Genomic DNA, 17546 nt, shown 5'->3' with positions numbered 1-17546 from the left:
TTGATTGCCCTGTCCTATTTTATAAATAACAGTGACATTATTTCCCTGTGTATTGATTGCCCTGTCCTTTTTTATAAATAACAGTGACATTATTTCCCTGTATATAGATTTGCTTGTCCTTTTTATAAATAACAGTAACATTATTTCCCTGTGTATTGATTGCCCTGTCCTTTTTTAGAATTAAGCGTAACATTATTTCCCTGTGTATAGATTGCCCTGTCCTTTTTATAAATAACAGTAACATTATTTCCCTGTGTATTGATTGCCCTGTGCTTTTTATAAATAACAGTAACATTATGTCCCTGTATATAGATTGCCCTGTCCTTTTTATAATTAACAGTAACATTATTTCCCTGTGTATAGATTGCACTGTCGTTTTTATAAACAACAGTAACATTATTTTCCTGTGTATTGATTGCCCTGTCCTATTTTATAAATAACAGTGACATTATTTCCCTGTGTATTGATTGCCCTGTCCTTTTTTATAAATAACAGTGACATTATTTCCCTGTATATAGATTTGCTTGTCCTTTTTATAAATAACAGTAACATTATTTCCCTGTGTATTGATTGCCTTGTCCTTTTTTAGAATTAAGGGTAACATTATTTCCCTGTATATAGATTGCCATGTCCTTTTTATAAATAACAGTAACATTATTTCCCTGTGTATTGATTGCCCTGTCCTTTTTATAAATAACAGTAACATTATTTCCCTGTGTATTGATTGCCCTGTGCTTTTCATAAATAACAGGAACATTATTTCCCTGTGTATAGATTGCCCTGTCCTTTTTATAATTAATAGTAACATTATTTCCCTGTGTAGAGATTGCCCTGTCGTTTTTATAAATAACAGTAACATTATTTTCCTGTGTATTGATTGCCCTGTCCTTTTATAGAAATAACAGTAACATTATTTCCCTGTGTACAGATTGCCCTGTCCTTTTTATAAATAATAGTAACATTATTTCCCTGTGTATTGATTGCCCTGTCCTTTTTTAGAAATAACAGTAACATTATTTCCCTGTGTATAGATTGCCCTGTCCTTTTTATAAATAACAGTAACATTATTTCCCTGTGTATTGATTGCCTTGTCCTTTTTATAAATAACAGTAACATTATTTCCCTGTGTATTGATTGCCTTGTCCTTTTTATAAATAACAGTAACATTATTTCCCTGTGTATTGATTGCCCTGTCCTTTTTTAGAAATAAGAGTAACATTATTTCCCTGTATATAGATTGCCCTGTCCTTTTTATAAATAACAGTAACATTATTTCCCTGTGTATTGATTGCCCTGTGCTTTTCATAAATAACAGGAACATTATTTCCCTGTGTATAGATTGCCTTCTCCTTTTTAAAATTAACAGTAACATTATTTCCCTGTGTATAGATTGCCCTGTCGTTTTTATAAATAACAGTAACATTATTTTCCTGTGTATTGATTGCCCTGTCCTATTTTATAAATAACAGTGACATTATTTCCCTGTGTATTGATTGCCCTGTCCTTTTTTATAAAAAACAGTGACATTATTTCCCTGCAGAAAGATTTGCTTGTCCTTTTTATAAATAACAGTAACATTATTTCCCTGTGTATTGATTGCCCTGTCCTTTTTTATAATTAACAGTAACATTATTTCCCTGTGTATTGATTGCCCTGTCCTTTTTATAAATAACAGTAACATTATTTCCGTGTATATAGATTGCCATGTCCTTTTTATAAATAACAGTAACATTATTTCCCTGTGTATTGTTTGCCCTGTCCTTTTTTTTTTATAAATAACAGTAACATTATGTCACTGTGTATAGATTGCCCTGTCCTTTTTTATCAATAACAGTAACATTATTTCCCTGTGTATTGATTGCCTTGTCCTTTTTATAAATAACAGTAACATTATTTCCCTGTGTATAGATTGCCCTGTCCTTTTTATAAATAACTGTAACATTATTTCCCTGTGTATTGATTGCCTTGTCCTTTTTATAAATAACAGTAACATTATTTCCCTGTGTATTGATTGCCCTGTGCTTTTTATAAATAACAGTAACATTATGTCCCTGTGTATAGATTGCCCTGTCCTTTTTATAATTCACAGTAACATTATTTCCCTGTGTATAGATTGCACTGTCGTTTTTATAAATAACAGTAACATTATTTTCCTGTGTATTGATTGCCCTGTCCTATTTTATAAATAACAGTGACATTATTTCCCTGTGTATTGATTGCCCTGTCCTTTTTTATAAATAACAGTGACATTATTTCCCTGTATATAGATTTGCTTGTCCTTTTTATAAATAACAGTAACATTATTTCCCTGTGTATTGATTGCCCTGTCCTTTTTTAGAATTAAGAGTAACATTATTTCCCTGTGTATAGATTGCCCTGTCCTTTTTATAAATAACAGTAACATTATTTCCCTGTATATAGATTGCCATGTCCTTTTTATAAATAACAGTAACATTATTTCCCTGTATATAGATTGCCATGTCCTTTTTATAAATAACAGTAACATTATTTCCCTGTATATAGATTGCCATGTCCTTTTTATAAATAACAGTGACATTATTTCCCTGTGTATTGATTGCCCTGTCCTTTTTTAGAATTAAGAGTAACATTATTTCCCTGTGTATAGATTGCCCTGTCCTTTTTATAAATAACAGTAACATTATTTCCCTGTATATAGATTGCCATGTCCTTTTTATAAATAACAGTAACATTATTTCCCTGTGTATTGATCGCCCTGTCCTTTTTATAAATAACAGTAACATTATTTCCCTGTGTATTGATTGCCCCGTGCTTTTCATAAATAACAGGAACATTATTTCCCTGTGTATAGATTGCCCTGTCCTTTTTATAATTAATAGTAACATTATTTCCCTGTGTATAGATTGCCCTGTCGTTTTTATAAATAACAGTAACATTATTTTCCTGTGTATTGATTGCCCTGTCCTTTTATAGAAATAATAGTAACATTATTTCCCTGTGTACAGATTGCCCTGTCCTTTTTATAAATAACAGTAACATTATTTCCCTGTGTATTGATTGCCTTGTCCTTTTTATAAATCACAGTAACATTATTCCCCTGTGTATTGATTGCCTTGTCCTTTTTATAAATAACAGTAACATTATTTCCCTGTGTATAGATTGCCCTGTCCTTTTTTATAAATAACAGTAACATTATTTCCGTGTGTATTGATTGCCCTGTCCTTTTTATAAATAACAGTAACATTATGTCCCTGTGTATAGATTGCCCTGTCCTTTTTATAATTAACACTAACATTATTTCCCTGTGTATAGATTGCACTGTCGTTTTTATAAATAACAGTAACATTATTTCCCTGTGTATTGATTGCCCTGTCCTTTTTTATAAATAACAGTGACATTATTTCCCTGCAGAAAGATTTGCTTGTCCTTTTTATAAATAACAGTAACATTATTTCCCTGTGTATTGATTGCCCTGTCCTTTTTTATAATTAACAGTAACATTATTTCCCTGTGTATTGATTGCCCTGTCCTTTTTATAAATAACAGTAACATTATTTCCGTGTATATAGATTGCCATGTCCTTTTTATAAATAACAGTAACATTATTTCCCTGTGTATTGTTTGCCCTGTCCTTTTTTTTTATAAATAACAGTAACATTATGTCACTGTGTATAGATTGCCCTGTCCTTTTTTATAAATAACAGTAACATTATTTCCCTGTGTATTGATTGCCTTGTCCTATTTATAAATAACAGTATCATTATTTCCCTGTGTATAGATTGCCCTGTCCTTTTTATAAATAACTGTAACATTATTTCCCTGTGTATTGATTGCCTTGTCCTTTTTATAAATAACAGTAACATTATTTCCCTGTGTATTGATTGCTCTGTGCTTTTTATAAATAACAGTAACATTATGTCCCTGTGTATAGATTGCCCTGTCCTTTTTATAATTAACAGTAACATTATTTCCCTGTGTATAGATTGCACTGTCGTTTTTATAAATAACAGTAACATTATTTTCCTGTGTATTGATTGCCCTGTCCTATTTTATAAATAACAGTGACATTATTTCCCTGTGTATTGATTGCCCTGTCCTTTTTTATAAATAACAGTGACATTATTTCCCTGTATATAGATTTGCTTGTCCTTTTTATAAATAACAGTAACATTATTTCCCTGTGTATTGATTGCCCTGTCCTTTTTTAGAATTAAGAGTAACATTATTTCCCTGTGTATAGATTGCCCTGTCCTTTTTATAAATAACAGTAACATTATTTCCCTGTATATAGATTGCCATGTCCTTTTTATAAATAACAGTAACATTATTTCCCTGTGTATTGATCGCCCTGTCCTTTTTATAAATAACAGTAACATTATTTCCCTGTGTATTGATTGCCCTGTGCTTTTCATAAATAACAGGAACATTATTTCCCTGTGTATAGATTGCCCTGTCCTTTTTATAATTAATAGTAACATTATTTCCCTGTGTATAGATTGCCCTGTCGTTTTTATAAATAACAGTAACATTATTTTCCTGTGTATTGATTGCCCTGTCCTTTTGTAGAAATAACAGTAACATTATTTCCCTGTGTACAGATTGCCCTGTCCTTTTTATAAATAACAGTAACATTATTTCCCTGTGTATTGATTGCCCTGTCCTTTTTTAGAATTAAGAGTAACATTATTTCCCTGTGTATAGATTTCCCTGTCCTTTTTATAAATAACAGTAACATTATTTCCCTGTATATAGATTGCCATGTCCTTTTTATAAATAACAGTAACATTATTTCCCTGTGTATTGATTGCCCTGTCCTTTTTTAGAATTAAGAGTAACATTATTTCCCTGTGTATAGATTTCCCTGTCCTTTTTATAAATAACAGTAACATTATTTCCCTGTATATAGATTGCCATGTCCTTTTTATAAATAACAGTAACATTATTTCCCTGTGTATTGATCGCCCTGTGCTTTTCATAAATAACAGGAACATTATTTCCCTGTGTATAGATTGCCCTGTCCTTTTTATAATTAATAGTAACATTATTTCCCTGTGTATAGATTTCCCTGTCGTTTTTATAGATAACAGTAACATTATTTTCCTGTGTATTGATTGCCCTGTCCTTTTATAGAAATAACAGTAACATTATTTCCCTGTGTACAGATTGCCCTGTCCTTTTTATAAATAACAGTAACATTATTTCCCTGTGTATTGATTGCCTTGTCCTTTTTATAAATCACAGTAACATTATTCCCCTGTGTATTGATTGCCTTGTCCTTTTTATAAATAACTATAACATTATTTCCCTGTGTATAGATTGCCCTGTCCTTTTTATAAATAACAGTAACATTATTTCCCTGTGTATTGATTGCCTTGTCCTTTTTATAAACAACAGGAACATTATTTCCGTGTGTATTGATTGCCCTGTCCTTTTTATAAATAACAGTAACATTATGTCCCTGTGTATAGATTGCCCTGTCCTTTTTATAATTAACAGTAACATTATTTCCCTGTGTATAGATTGCACTGTCGTTTTTATAAATAACAGTCGCATTATTTTCCTGTGTATTGATTGCCCTGTCCTATTTTATAAATAACAATGACATTATTTCCCTGTGTATTGATTGCCCTGTCCTTTTTTATAAATAACAATGACATTATTTCCCTGTATATAGATTTGCTTGTCCTTTTTATAAATAACAGTAACATTATTTCCCTGTGTATTGATTGCCCTGTCCTTTTTTAGAAATAAGAGTGACATTATTTCCCTGTGTATAGATTGCCCTCTCCTTTTTATAAATAACAGTAACATTATTTCCCTGTATATAGATTGCAATGTCCTTTTTATAAATAACAGTAACATTATATCCCTGTGTATTGATTGCCCTGTCCTTTTTATAAATAACTGTAACATTATTTCCCTATGTATTGATTGCCCTGTGCTTTTCATAAATAACAGGAACATTATTACCCTGTTTATTGATTGCCTTGTCCTTTTTATAAATAACAGTAACATTATTTCCCTGTGTATAGATTGCCCTGTCCTTTTTATAAATAAAAGTAACATTATTTCCCTGTGTTTTGATTGCCTTGTCCTTTTTATAAATCACAGTAACATTATTTCCCTGTGTATTGATTGCCTTGTCCTTTTTATAAATAACAGTAACATTATTTCCCTGTGTATTGATTGCCCTGTCCTTTTTATAAATAACAGTAACATTATGTCCCTGTGCATAGATTGCCCTGTCCTTTTTATAATTAACAGTAACATTTTTTCCCTGTATATAGATTGCACTGTCGTTTTTATAAAAAACAGTAACATTATTTTCCTGTGTATTGATTGCCCTGTCCTATTTTATAAATAACAGTGACATTATTTCCCTGTGTATTGAATACCCTGTCCTTTTTTATAAATAACAGTGACATTATTTCCGTGCATATAGATTTGCTTGTCCTTTTTATAAATAACAGTAACATTATTTCCCTGTGTATTGATTGCCCTGTCCTTTTTTAGAAATAACAGTGACATTATTTCCCTGTATATAGATTTGCTTGTCCTTTTTATAAATAACAGTAACATTATTTCCCTGTGTATTGATTGCCCTGTCCTTTTTATAAATAACAGTAACATTATTTCCCTGTGTATTGATTGCCCCGTGCTTTTCATAAATAACAGGAACATTATTTCCCTGTGTATAGATTGCCCTGTCCTTTTTATAATTAATAGTAACATTATTTCCCTGTGTATAGATTGCCCTGTCGTTTTTATAAATAACAGTAACATTATTTTCCTGTGTATTGATTGCCCTGTCCTTTTATAGAAATAATAGTAACATTATTTCCCTGTGTACAGATTGCCCTGTCCTTTTTATAAATAACAGGAACATTATTTCCCTGTGTATTGATTGCCTTGTCCTTTTTATAAATCACAGTAACATTATTCCCCTGTGTATTGATTGCCTTGTCCTTTTTATAAATAACAGTAACATTATTTCCCTGTGTATAGATTGCCCTGTCCTTTTTATAAATAACAGTAACATTATTTCCGTGTGTATTGATTGCCCTGTCCTTTTTATAAATAACAGTAACATTATGTCCCTGTGTATAGATTGCCCTGTCCTTTTTATAATTAACACTAACATTATTTCCCTGTGTATAGATTGCACTGTCGTTTTTATAAATAACAGTAACATTATTTCCCTGTGTATTGATTGCCCTGTCCTTTTTTATAAATAACAGTGACATTATTTCCCTGCAGAAAGATTTGCTTGTCCTTTTTATAAATAACAGTAACATTATTTCCCTGTGTATTGATTGCCCTGTCCTTTTTTATAATTAACAGTAACATTATTTCCCTGTGTATTGATTGCCCTGTCCTTTTTATAAATAACAGTAACATTATTTCCGTGTATATAGATTGCCATGTCCTTTTTATAAATAACAGTAACATTATTTCCCTGTGTATTGTTTGCCCTGTCCTTTTTTTTTATAAATAACAGTAACATTATGTCACTGTGTATAGATTGCCCTGTCCTTTTTTATAAATAACAGTAACATTATTTCCCTGTATATTGATTGCCTTGTCCTATTTATAAATAACAGTATCATTATTTCCCTGTGTATAGATTGCCCTGTCCTTTTTATAAATAACTGTAACATTATTTCCCTGTGTATTGATTGCCTTGTCCTTTTTATAAATAACAGTAACATTATTTCCCTGTGTATTGATTGCTCTGTGCTTTTTATAAATAACAGTAACATTATGTCCCTGTGTATAGATTGCCCTGTCCTTTTTATAATTAACAGTAACATTATTTCCCTGTGTATAGATTGCACTGTCGTTTTTATAAATAACAGTAACATTATTTTCCTGTGTATTGATTGCCCTGTCCTATTTTATAAATAACAGTGACATTATTTCCCTGTGTATTGATTGCCCTGTCCTTTTTTATAAATAACAGTGACATTATTTCCCTGTATATAGATTTGCTTGTCCTTTTTATAAATAACAGTAACATTATTTCCCTGTGTATTGATTGCCCTGTCCTTTTTTAGAATTAAGAGTAACATTATTTCCCTGTGTATAGATTGCCCTGTCCTTTTTATAAATAACAGTAACATTATTTCCCTGTATATAGATTGCCATGTCCTTTTTATAAATAACAGTAACATTATTTCCCTGTGTATTGATCGCCCTGTCCTTTTTATAAATAACAGTAACATTATTTCCCTGTGTATTGATTGCCCTGTGCTTTTCATAAATAACAGGAACATTATTTCCCTGTGTATAGATTGCCCTGTCCTTTTTATAATTAATAGTAACATTATTTCCCTGTGTATAGATTGCCCTGTCGTTTTTATAAATAACAGTAACATTATTTTCCTGTGTATTGATTGCCCTGTCCTTTTGTAGAAATAACAGTAACATTATTTCCCTGTGTACAGATTGCCCTGTCCTTTTTATAAATAACAGTAACATTATTTCCCTGTGTATTGATTGCCCTGTCCTTTTTTAGAATTAAGAGTAACATTATTTCCCTGTGTATAGATTTCCCTGTCCTTTTTAGAAATAACAGTAACATTATTTCCCTGTATATAGATTGCCATGTCCTTTTTATAAATAACAGTAACATTATTTCCCTGTATATAGATTGCCATGTCCTTTTTATAAATAACAGTAACATTATTTCCCTGTGTATTGACTGCCCTGTGCTTTTCATAAATAACAGGAACATTATTTCCCTGTGTATAGATTGCCCTGTCCTTTTTATAATTAATAGTAACATTATTTCCCTGTGTATAGATTTCCCTGTCGTTTTTATAGATAACAGTAACATTATTTTCCTGTGTATTGATTGCCCTGTCCTTTTATAGAAATAACAGTAACATTATTTCCCTGTGTACAGATTGCCCTGTCCTTTTTATAAATAACAGTAACATTATTTCCCTGTGTATTGATTGCCTTGTCCTTTTTATAAATCACAGTAACATTATTCCCCTGTGTATTGATTGCCTTGTCCTTTTTATAAATAACTATAACATTATTTCCCTGTGTATAGATTGCCCTGTCCTTTTTATAAATAACAGTAACATTATTTCCCTGTGTATTTATTGCCTTGTCCTTTTTATAAACAACAGTAACATTATTTCCGTGTGTATTGATTGCCCTGTCCTTTTTATAAATAACAGTAACATTATGTCCCTGTGTATAGATTGCCCTGTCCTTTTTATAACTAACAGTAACATTATTTCCCTGTGTATAGATTGCACTGTCGTTTTTATAAATAACAGTCGCATTATTTTCCTGTGTATTGATTGCCCTGTCCTATTTTATAAATAACAATGACATTATTTCCCTGTGTATTGATTGCCCTGTCCTTTTTTATAAATAACAATGACATTATTTCCCTGTATATAGATTTGCTTGTCCTTTTTATAAATAACAGTAACATTATTTCCCTGTGTATTGATTGCCCTGTCCTTTTTTAGAAATAAGAGTGACATTATTTCCCTGTGTATAGATTGCCCTCTCCTTTTTATAAATAACAGTAACATTATTTCCCTGTATATAGATTGCAATGTCCTTTTTATAAATAACAGTAACATTATATCCCTGTGTATTGATTGCCCTGTCCTTTTTATAAATAACTGTAACATTATTTCCCTATGTATTGATTGCCCTGTGCTTTTCATAAATAACAGGAACATTATTACCCTGTTTATTGATTGCCTTGTCCTTTTTATAAATAACAGTAACATTATTTCCCTGTGTATAGATTGCCCTGTCCTTTTTATAAATAAAAGTAACATTATTTCCCTGTGTTTTGATTGCCTTGTCCTTTTTATAAATCACAGTAACATTATTTCCCTGTGTATTGATTGCCTTGTCCTTTTTATAAATAACAGTAACATTATTTCCCTGTGTATTGATTGCCCTGTCCTTTTTATAAATAACAGTAACATTATGTCCCTGTGCATAGATTGCCCTGTCCTTTTTATAATTAACAGTAACATTTTTTCCCTGTATATAGATTGCACTGTCGTTTTTATAAAAAACAGTAACATTATTTTCCTGTGTATTGATTGCCCTGTCCTATTTTATAAATAACAGTGACATTATTTCCCTGTGTATTGAATACCCTGTCCTTTTTTATAAATAACAGTGACATTATTTCCGTGCATATAGATTTGCTTGTCCTTTTTATAAATAACAGTAACATTATTTCCCTGTGTATTGATTGCCCTATCCTTTTTTAGAAATAAGGGTAACATTATTTCCCTGTGTATAGATTGCCCTCTCCTTTTTATAAATAACAGTAACATTATTTCCCTGTATATAGATTGCCATGTCCTTTTTATAAATAACAGTAACATTATTTCCCTGTGTATTGATTGCCCTGTCCTTTTCATAGATAACAGGAACATTATTTCCCTGTATATAGAGTGCCCTGTCCTTTTTATAATTAATAGTAACATTATTTCCCTGTGTATAGATTGCCCTGTCGTTTTTATAAATAACAGTAACATTATTTCCCTGTGTATTGATTGCCCTGTCCTATTTGATAAATAACAGTGACATTATTTCCCTGTGTATTGATTGCAATGTCCTTTTTTATAAATAACAGTGACATTATTTCCCTGCATATAGATTTGCTTGTCCTTTTTAGAAATAACAGTAACATTATTTCCCTGTGTATTGATTACCCTGTCCTTTTTTATAATTAACAGTAACATTATTTCCCTGTGTATTGATTGCCCTGTCCTTTTTATAAATAACAGTAACATTATTTCCGTGTATATAGATTGCCATGTCCTTTTTATAAATAACAGTAACATTACTTCCCTGTGTATTGATTGCCCTGTCCTTTTTTATAAATAACAGTCACATTATTTCCCTGTATATAGATTGCCCTGTCATTTTTATAAATAACAGTAACATTATTTGCCTGTGTATTGATTGCCTTGTCCTTTTTATAATTAACAGTAACATTATTTCCCTGTGTATAGATTGCCCTGTCCTTTTTATAAATAACAGTAACATTATTTCCCTGTGTATAGATTGCACTGTCGTTTTTATAAATAACAGTAACATTATTTTCCTGTGTATTGATTGCCCTGTCCTATTTTATAAATAACAGTGACATTATTTCCCTGTGTATTGATTGCCCTGTCCTTTTTTATAAATAACAGTGACATTATTTCCCTGTATATAGATTTGCTTGTCCTTTTTATAAATAACAGTAACATTATTTCCCTGTGTATTGATTGCCCTGTCCTTTTTTAGAATTAAGAGTAACATTATTTCCCTGTGTATAGATTGCCCTGTCCTTTTTATAAATAACAGTAACATTATTTCCCTGTATATAGATTGCCATGTCCTTTTTATAAATAACAGTAACATTATTTCCCTGTGTATTGATCGCCCTGTCCTTTTTATAAATAACAGTAACATTATTTCCCTGTGTATTGATTGCCCTGTGCTTTTCATAAATAACAGGAACATTATTTCCCTGTGTATAGATTGCCCTGTCCTTTTTATAATTAATAGTAACATTATTTCCCTGTGTATAGATTGCCCTGTCGTTTTTATAAATAACAGTAACATTATTTTCCTGTGTATTGATTGCCCTGTCCTTTTGTAGAAATAACAGTAACATTATTTCCCTGTGTACAGATTGCCCTGTCCTTTTTATAAATAACAGTAACATTATTTCCCTGTGTATTGATTGCCCTGTCCTTTTTTAGAATTAAGAGTAACATTATTTCCCTGTGTATAGATTTCCCTGTCCTTTTTAGAAATAACAGTAACATTATTTCCCTGTATATAGATTGCCATGTCCTTTTTATAAATAACAGTAACATTATTTCCCTGTGTATTGATCGCCCTGTCCTTTTTATAAATAACAGTAACATTATTTCCCTGTGTATTGACTGCCCTGTGCTTTTCATAAATAACAGGAACATTATTTCCCTGTGTATAGATTGCCCTGTCCTTTTTATAATTAATAGTAACATTATTTCCCTGTGTATAGATTTCCCTGTCGTTTTTATAGATAACAGTAACATTATTTTCCTGTGTATTGATTGCCCTGTCCTTTTATAGAAATAACAGTAACATTATTTCCCTGTGTACAGATTGCCCTGTCCTTTTTATAAATAACAGTAACATTATTTCCCTGTGTATTGATTGCCTTGTCCTTTTTATAAATCACAGTAACATTATTCCCCTGTGTATTGATTGCCTTGTCCTTTTTATAAATAACTATAACATTATTTCCCTGTGTATAGATTGCCCTGTCCTTTTTATAAATAACAGTAACATTATTTCCCTGTGTATTTATTGCCTTGTCCTTTTTATAAACAACAGTAACATTATTTCCGTGTGTATTGATTGCCCTGTCCTTTTTATAAATAACAGTAACATTATGTCCCTGTGTATAGATTGCCCTGTCCTTTTTATAACTAACAGTAACATTATTTCCCTGTGTATAGATTGCACTGTCGTTTTTATAAATAACAGTCGCATTATTTTCCTGTGTATTGATTGCCCTGTCCTATTTTATAAATAACAATGACATTATTTCCCTGTGTATTGATTGCCCTGTCCTTTTTTATAAATAACAATGACATTATTTCCCTGTATATAGATTTGCTTGTCCTTTTTATAAATAACAGTAACATTATTTCCCTGTGTATTGATTGCCCTGTCCTTTTTTAGAAATAAGAGTGACATTATTTCCCTGTGTATAGATTGCCCTCTCCTTTTTATAAATAACAGTAACATTATTTCCCTGTATATAGATTGCAATGTCCTTTTTATAAATAACAGTAACATTATATCCCTGTGTATTGATTGCCCTGTCCTTTTTATAAATAACTGTAACATTATTTCCCTATGTATTGATTGCCCTGTGCTTTTCATAAATAACAGGAACATTATTACCCTGTTTATTGATTGCCTTGTCCTTTTTATAAATAACAGTAACATTATTTCCCTGTGTATAGATTGCCCTGTCCTTTTTATAAATAAAAGTAACATTATTTCCCTGTGTTTTGATTGCCTTGTCCTTTTTATAAATCACAGTAACATTATTTCCCTGTGTATTGATTGCCTTGTCCTTTTTATAAATAACAGTAACATTATTTCCCTGTGTATTGATTGCCCTGTCCTTTTTATAAATAACAGTAACATTATGTCCCTGTGCATAGATTGCCCTGTCCTTTTTATAATTAACAGTAACATTTTTTCCCTGTATATAGATTGCACTGTCGTTTTTATAAAAAACAGTAACATTATTTTCCTGTGTATTGATTGCCCTGTCCTATTTTATAAATAACAGTGACATTATTTCCCTGTGTATTGAATACCCTGTCCTTTTTTATAAATAACAGTGACATTATTTCCGTGCATATAGATTTGCTTGTCCTTTTTATAAATAACAGTAACATTATTTCCCTGTGTATTGATTGCCCTATCCTTTTTTAGAAATAAGGGTAACATTATTTCCCTGTGTATAGATTGCCCTCTCCTTTTTATAAATAACAGTAACATTATTTCCCTGTATATAGATTGCCATGTCCTTTTTATAAATAACAGTAACATTATTTCCCTGTGTATTGATTGCCCTGTCCTTTTCATAGATAACAGGAACATTATTTCCCTGTATATAGAGTGCCCTGTCCTTTTTATAATTAATAGTAACATTATTTCCCTGTGTATAGATTGCCCTGTCGTTTTTATAAATAACAGTAACATTATTTCCCTGTGTATTGATTGCCCTGTCCTATTTGATAAATAACAGTGACATTATTTCCCTGTGTATTGATTGCAATGTCCTTTTTTATAAATAACAGTGACATTATTTCCCTGCATATAGATTTGCTTGTCCTTTTTAGAAATAACAGTAACATTATTTCCCTGTGTATTGATTACCCTGTCCTTTTTTATAATTAACAGTAACATTATTTCCCTGTGTATTGATTGCCCTGTCCTTTTTATAAATAACAGTAACATTATTTCCGTGTATATAGATTGCCATGTCCTTTTTATAAATAACAGTAACATTACTTCCCTGTGTATTGATTGCCCTGTCCTTTTTTATAAATAACAGTCACATTATTTCCCTGTATATAGATTGCCCTGTCATTTTTATAAATAACAGTAACATTATTTGCCTGTGTATTGATTGCCTTGTCCTTTTTATAATTAACAGTAACATTATTTCCCTGTGTATAGATTGCCCTGTCCTTTTTATAAATAACAGTAACATTATTTCCCTGTGTATTGATTGCCTTGTCCTTTTTATAATTAACAGTAACATTATTTCCCTGTGTATAGATTGCACTGTCGTTTTTATAAATAACAGTAACATTATTTCCCTGTGTATAGATTGCACTGTCCTTTTTATATATAACAGTAACATTATGTCCCTGTGTATAGATTGCCCTGTCCTTTTTATAATTAACAGTAACATTATTTCCCTGTGTATAGATTGCACTGTCGTTTTTATAAATAACAGTAACATTATTTTCCTGTGTATTGATTGCCCTGTCCTATTTTATAAATAACAGTGACATTATTTCCATGTGTATTGATTGCCCTGTCCTTTTTTATAAATAACAGTGACATTATTTCCCTGTATATAGATTTGCTTGTCCTTTTTATAAATAACAGTAACATTATTTCCCTGTGTATCGATTGCCCTGTCCTTTTTTAGAAATAAGAGTAACATTATTTCCCTGTGTATAGATTGCCCTCTCCTTTTTATAAATAACAGTAACATTATTTCCCTATGTATTGATTGCCCTGTGCTTTTCATAAATAACAGGAACATTATTTCCCTGTGTATAGATTGCCCTGTCCTTTTTATAATTAATAGTAACATTATTTCCCTGTGTATAGATTGCCCTGTCGTTTTTATAATTAACAGTAACATTATTTTCCTGTGTATTGATTGCCCTGTTCTATTTTATAAATAACAGTGACATTATTTCCCTGTGTATTGATTGCCCTGTCCTTTTTTATAAATAACAGTGACATTATTTCCCTGTATATAGATTTGCTTGTCCTTTTTATAAATAACAGTAACATTATTTCCCTGTGTATAGATTTCCCTGTCGTTTTTATCAATAACAGTAACATTATTTTCCTGTGTATTGATTGCCCTGTCCTTTTATAGAAATAAAGGTAACATTATTTCCCTGTGTACAGATTGCCCTGTCCTTTTTATAAATAACAGTAACATTATTTCCCTGTGTATTGATTGCCTTGTCCTTTTTATAAATCACAGTAACATTATTCCCCTGTGTATTGATTGCCTTGTCCTTTTTATAAATAACAGTAACATTATTTCCCTGTGTATTGATTGCCTTGTCCTTTTTTATAAATAACAGTAACAGTATTTCCCTGTGTATAGATTGCCCTGTCCTTTTTATAAATAACAGTAACATTATTTCCCTGTGTATTGATTGCCTTGACCTTTTTATAAATCACAGTAACATTATTCCCTGTGTATTGATTGCCTTGTCCTTTTTATAAATAACAGTAACATTATTTCCCTGTGTATAGATTTCCCTGTCCTTTTTATAAATAACAGTAACATTATTTCCCTGTGTATTGATTGCCTTGTCCTTTTTATAAATAACAGTAACATTATTTCCCTGTGTATTGATTGCCCTGTCCTTTTTATAATTAACAGTAACATTATTTCCCTGTGTATAGATTGCACTGTCGTTTTTATAAATAACAGTAACATTATTTTCCTGTGTATTGATTGCCCTGTCCTATTTTATAAATAACAGTGACATTATTTCCCTGTGTATTGATTGCCCAGTCCTTTTTTATAAATAACAGTGACATTATTTCCCTGTATATAGATTTGCTTATCTTTTTTATAAATAACAGTAACATTATTTCCCTGTGTATAGATTGCACTGTCGTTTTTATAAATAACAGTAACATTATTTTCCTGTGTATTGATTGCCCTGTCCTACTTTATAAATAACAGTGACATTATTTCCCTGTGTATTGATTGCCCTGTCCTTTTTTATAAATAACAGTGACATTATTTCCCTGTATATAGATTTGCTTGTCCTTTTTATAAATAACAGTAACATTATTTCCCTGTGTATCGATTGCCCTTTCCTTTTTTAGAAATAAGAGTAACATTATTTCCCTGTGTATAGATTGCCCTCTCCTTTTTATAAATAACAGTAACATTATTTCCCTATGTATTGATTGCCCTGTGCTTTTCATAAATAACAGGAACATTATTTCCCTGTGTATAGATTGCCCTGTCTTTTTTATAATTAATAGTAACATTATTTCCCTGTGTATAGATTGCCCTGTCGTTTTTATAATTAACAGTAACATTATTTTCCTGTGTATTGATTGCCCTGTTCTATTTTATAAATAACAGTGACATTATTTCCCTGTGTATTGATTGCCCTGTCCTTTTTTATAAATAACAGTGACATTATTTCCCTGTATATAGATTTGCTTGTCCTTTTTATAAATAACAGTAACATTATTTCCCTGTGTATAGATTTCCCTGTCGTTTTTATAAATAACAGTAACATTATTTTCCTGTGTATTGATTGCCCTGTCCTTTGAGAGAAATAACAGTAACATTATTTCCCTTTGTACAGATTGCCCTGTCCTTTTTATAAATAACAGTAACATTATTTCCCTGTGTATTGATTGCCTTGTCCTTTTTATAAATCACAGTAACATTATTCCCCTGTGTATTGATTGCCTTGTCCTTTTTATAAATAACAGTAACATTATTTCCCTGTGTATTGATTGCCTTGTCCTTTTTTATAAATAACAGTAACAGTATTTCCCTGTGTATAGATTGCCCTGTCCTTTTTATAAATAACAGTAACATTATTTCCCTGTGTATTGATTGCCTTGTCCTTTTTATAAATCACAGTAACATTATTCCCTGTGTATTGATTGCCTTGTCCTTTTTATAAATAACAGTAACATTATTTCCCTGTGTATAGATTTCCCTGTTCTTTTTATAAATAACAGTAACATTATTTCCCTGTGTATTGATTGCCTTGTCCTTTTTATAAATAACAGTAACATTATTTCCCTGTGTATTGATTGCCCTGTCCTTTTTATAAATAACAGTAACATTGTGTCCCTGTGTATAGATTGCCCTGTCCTTTTTATAATTAACAGTAACATTATTTCCCTGTGTATAGATTGCACTGTCGTTTTTATAAATAACAGTAACATTATTTTCCTGTGTATTGATTGCCCTGTCCTATTTTATAAATAACAGTGACATTATTTCCCTGTGTATTGATTGCCCTGTCCTTTTTTATAAATAACAGTGACATTATTTCCCTGTATATAGATTTGCTTATCCTTTTTATAAATAACAGTAACATTATTTCCCTGTGTATTGATTGCCCTGTCCTTTTTTAGAAATAAGAGTAACATTATTTCCCTGTGTATAGATTGCCATGCCCTTTTTATGAATAACAGTAACATTATTTCCCTGTGTATTGATTGCCCAGTCCTTTTTATAAATAACAGTAACATTATTTCCCTGTGTATTG

Source organism: Heterodontus francisci, chromosome 28 (genome assembly GCF_036365525.1).
Source record: "Heterodontus francisci isolate sHetFra1 chromosome 28, sHetFra1.hap1, whole genome shotgun sequence".
NCBI lineage: Eukaryota > Metazoa > Chordata > Chondrichthyes > Heterodontiformes > Heterodontidae > Heterodontus > Heterodontus francisci.
Note: the sequence above shows the minus strand (reverse complement) of the source record.